At 51.8% G+C, this 5,000-nt stretch overlaps 1 non-coding gene across 1 annotated transcript in view; it reads left to right on the top strand.

Annotated features, from left to right (window-relative positions):
* Positions 1–4,201: 4,201 nt before the first annotated feature.
* LOC124579045 overlaps positions 4,202–5,000 on the top strand; it is a 1,910-nt gene continuing 1,111 nt past the window's right edge. The window contains exon 1 of the ribosomal RNA XR_006972798.1: positions 4,202–5,000. This exon is cut by the window's right edge and continues 1,111 nt beyond it. This is a non-coding gene — a ribosomal RNA (small subunit ribosomal RNA).

Here is a 5,000-nt window from a genome sequence, read left to right as displayed (position 1 = left end):
CACCCAACATCACAATACTGCCTCCTCTCACAGCACACAAACAATGGCAGGAATGAAAGACACAGGTCTGCCACAAGCATGGAATGAGAGCGCCGCCTGTCATGAGCCAAAGGTGCATCCTGACGTGGCAAATCAGATGATGCCGCAGGCATCCACTTACTATAATCACAATCAACAAACCGGCCGCCCCGCCCCGCCCCCCATTAAACCTTTCCTTACAACAATGTGTACCTTAACCTAACCTATATCGTACCGTAACCTAACCTATATCGTACCGTAACCTAACCTATGTCGTACCGTAACCTAACCTATGTCGTACCGTAACCTAACCTATGTCGTACCGTAACCTAACCTATGTCGTACCGTAACCTAACCTATGTCGTACCGTAACCTAACCTATGTCGTACCGTAACCTAACCTATGTCGTACCGTAACCTAACCTATGTCGTACCGTAACCTAACCTATGTCGTACCGTAACCTAACCTATGTCGTACCGTAACCTAACCTATGTCGTACCTTAACCTAACCTATGTCGTACCTTAACCTAACCTATGTCGTACCTTAACCTAACCTATGTCGTACCTTAACCTAACCTATGTCGTACCTTAACCTAACCTATGTCGTACCTTAACCTAACCTATGTCGTACCTTAACCTAACCTATGTCGTACCTTAACCTAACCTATGTCGTACCTTAACCTAACCTATGTCGTACCTTAACCTAACCTATGTCGTACCTTAACCTAACCTATGTCGTACCTTAACCTAACCTATGTCGTACCTTAACCTAACCTATGTCGTACCTTAACCTAACCTATGTCGTACCTTAACCTAACCTATGTCGTACCTTAACCTAACCTATGTCGTACCTTAACCTAACCTATGTCGTACCTTAACCTAACCTATGTCGTACCTTAACCTAACCTATGTCGTACCTTAACCTAACCTATGTCGTACCTTAACCTAACCTATGTCGTACCTTAACCTAACCTATGTCGTACCTTAACCTAACCTATGTCGTACCTTAACCTAACCTATGTCGTACCTTAACCTAACCTATGTCGTACCTTAACCTAACCTATGTCGTACCTTAACCTAACCTATGTCGTACCTTAACCTAACCTATGTCGTACCTTAACCTAACCTATGTCGTACCTTAACCTAACCTATGTCGTACCTTAACCTAACCTATGTCGTACCTTAACCTAACCTATGTCGTACCTTAACCTAACCTATGTCGTACCTTAACCTAACCTATGTCGTACCTTAACCTAACCTATGTCGTACCTTAACCTAACCTATGTCGTACCTTAACCTAACCTGTATTGCGCCTTAACCTAACCTGTATTGCGCCTTAACCTAACCTGTATTGCGCCTTAACGTAACCTGTATTGCGCCTTAACGTAACCTGTATTGCGCCTTAACGTAACCTGTATTGCGCCTTAACGTAACCTGTATTGCGCCTTAACGTAACCTGTATTGCGCCTTAACGTAACCTGTATTGCGCCTTAACGTAACCTGTATTGCGCCTTAACGTAACCTGTATTGCGCCTTAACGTAACCTGTATTGCGCCTTAACGTAACCTGTATTGCGCCTTAACGTAACCTGTATTGCGCCTTAACGTAACCTGTATTGCGCCTTAACGTAACCTGTATTGCGCCTTAACGTAACCTGTATTGCGCCTTAACGTAACCTGTATTGCGCCTTAACGTAACCTGTATTGCGCCTTAACGTAACCTGTATTGCGCCTTAACGTAACCTGTATTGCGCCTTAACGTAACCTGTATTGCGCCTTAACGTAACCTGCATTGCGCCTTAACGTAACCTGCATTGCGCCTTAACGTAACCTGTATTGCGCCTTAACGTAACCTGTATTGCGCCTTAACGTAACCTGTATTGCGCCTTAACGTAACCTGTATTGCGCCTTAACGTAACCTGTATTGCGCCTTAACGTAACCTGTATTGCGCCTTAACGTAACCTGTATTGCGCCTTAACGTAACCTGTATTGCGCCTTAACGTAACCTGTATTGCGCCTTAACGTAACCGATATTGCGCCTTAACGTAACCTATATTGCGCCGTAACGTAACCTATATTGCGCCGTAACGTAACCCACATTGCCCCTTAACGTAACCCACATTGCCCCTTAACGTAACCCACATTGCCCCTTAACGTAACCCAACACACGTTGGGCCTTAACCCAACACACGTTGGGCCTTAACCCAACACACGTTGGGCCTTAACCCAACACACGTTGGGCCTTAACCCAACACACGTTGGGCCTTAACCCAACACACGTTGGGCCTTAACCCAACACACGTTGGGCCTTAACCCAACACACGTTGGGCCTTAACCCAACACACGTTGGGCCTTAACCCAACACACGTTGGGCCTTAACCCAACACACGTTGGGCCTTAACCCAACACACGTTGGGCCTTAACCCAACACACGTTGGGCCTTAACCCAACACACGTTGGGCCTTAACCTGCTCTGTAATTGTCATACGACGCGTTAAATTAGTGTAGTGTTGCCTAACTGCAACCCCCGCAATATAGTTTGCTACTCGCACTGCCCGGTCCCCAGTGTATCGCTTCATGTTAAACACCTTGCAGCTATACACTGTAATGTGGATGGCAGCAGGACGTACATGCTCAATGCCCTTTGCAGTTGTTCATTGGCATTTGCAGTTGTTCATTGGCATTCGCATGTGCGAAGCACTTAGCCTACGCTGTGGTACGGCCTGTGTCAACTGTCCGCTGATGTTGTACGTCCAAATCACACACTGTACTGCACATTGGTCCTCATGTACTGAATGATACATCGTGGTACATGTGACCGTACAACGACTGCGCCAACAACGGCGAACCATGCGGTCCAAATGTTGTGCACTCAGCTACGTGTCGTCTCCCTATAAGAGCTGGATTGCAGTGTGGTATGCCCTGGATGGCGATCAGCATGAGCCGTCTGTTGATGTAGTGGCGCGTGTTGTCAGACGTAGTCGTCTCTTCTCACACACCGTGATAGCATGGTGCACTGCGTTCCACATCTGCGACATGCGACAGAGGCCGGTTGACAGTCGTTCGCGCAATGGACATCGCATACGTATGGGGGCCACCTTCCACGTGTTCGCGAAGCGTGCACATGTTGTTGCGTGTATGTGGGCAGACATAGTGTGTCGTGACACCTGACACAGGCATGCAACAATCGTTGAATTTGCAAATGGCGATGGACGCCTACGTTTGCTGGTGACGTTATGCAAATGAACAACTGGTAAACCGTTGTGGTGCGGTTGTTCTCGCTAGAGGTGAATCAGTGATGGCGACGATCGGTTGAGCTACCAACCGGTTGTTCCAGCGATACCCACCATGCCCACGAACGTGAATGGCATCTGGGTGTGAAGCGATACGCGGCGGTGGCTGGGTGGGACCGTCCCCGGCCGGTGAGGGGGGGCCTCCCGGCGTGCTGGCCGCGCGGTGCGTGGGCGCACGCGCTACAGCCGGCTGGTGGGGGCGGCCAGTGGCAGGCGCGCCGGCCGACGGAGGCGGCAGGCGGCGCAGCTGCGCGCCGGCGCACCCTGCACGCGGCGCCGTGCGGCCAAAGTAGGTCCTCGCGGGCCCGGTGCGAAGCGCGGTGGACATCTGCAGTGTGCTGGTCCGATTGAGGACTGTGTGCGCTGAGGATGCGCCGCCGCCCGGCGCTCGGCGCCGCGACGCCGTCTGCTGCTCGGTCGCCTCTGCGGTTCTCGCAGGTGGTTTGTATCGCAGCTGTGCGGACGTGTTGGCGCGTGCGCTGTGCTGGGAGAGTTCGCTTCGGCACCCAAGTGGGGCTTTTGTCCTTCTGTGGCGCTGGCGTTGGAGCTGCCGGTCACCGTAGGTGGCGCGTGTTGTCTCCCGCCGGCAATGCCACGACAGCACGCTCCCGGGCCTCTGTCGGCAGCGGCAAGCTCAGTTGGGAGCACGGGTGGTCGCACCTAAAGCGTCTACTCGCCAAACTCCGGGCGATTGCGCCTCTCTCGAACCCGACCAAGTACTTAGGACGGCGCTGCGCGCCGCTGGGACCTGAGAGGGTTTCGAGGTGTATTGTGCAGGGGAGCTCAGCCTCCTCCTGTTTGCAGAATAATTGAGCGGACGCTTGCGTGTTCGCGCGGGCCCCCGGGACACACTCCCGGGCGGCCGGCTGCTCAGCTCTAGTTGACGCAGCTCCCTGGTTGATCCTGCCAGTAGTCATATGCTTGTCTCAAAGATTAAGCCATGCATGTCTCAGTACAAGCCGCATTAAGGTGAAACCGCGAATGGCTCATTAAATCAGTTATGGTTCCTTAGATCGTACCCACGTTACTTGGATAACTGTGGTAATTCTAGAGCTAATACATGCAAACAGAGTCCCGACCAGAGATGGAAGGGACGCTTTTATTAGATCAAAACCAATCGGTCGGCTCGTCCGGTCCGTTTGCCTTGGTGACTCTGAATAACTTTGGGCTGATCGCACGGTCCTCGTACCGGCGACGCATCTTTCAAATGTCTGCCTTATCAACTGTCGATGGTAGGTTCTGCGCCTACCATGGTTGTAACGGGTAACGGGGAATCAGGGTTCGATTCCGGAGAGGGAGCCTGAGAAACGGCTACCACATCCAAGGAAGGCAGCAGGCGCGCAAATTACCCACTCCCGGCACGGGGAGGTAGTGACGAAAAATAACGATACGGGACTCATCCGAGGCCCCGTAATCGGAATGAGTACACTTTAAATCCTTTAACGAGTATCTATTGGAGGGCAAGTCTGGTGCCAGCAGCCGCGGTAATTCCAGCTCCAATAGCGTATATTAAAGTTGTTGCGGTTAAAAAGCTCGTAGTTGGATTTGTGTCCCACGCTGTTGGTTCACCGCCCGTCGGTGTTTAACTGGCATGTATCGTGGGACGTCCTGCCGGTGGGGCGAGCCGAAGGCGTGCGACGCGCCTCGTGCGTGCTCGTGCGTCCCGAGGCGGACCCCGTTGCAATCCTA

Source organism: Schistocerca americana, unplaced genomic scaffold (genome assembly GCF_021461395.2).
Source record: "Schistocerca americana isolate TAMUIC-IGC-003095 unplaced genomic scaffold, iqSchAmer2.1 HiC_scaffold_287, whole genome shotgun sequence".
NCBI classification, from domain to species: domain Eukaryota; kingdom Metazoa; phylum Arthropoda; class Insecta; order Orthoptera; family Acrididae; genus Schistocerca; species Schistocerca americana.
This window is presented reverse-complemented; position numbering and strand designations above follow the sequence as displayed.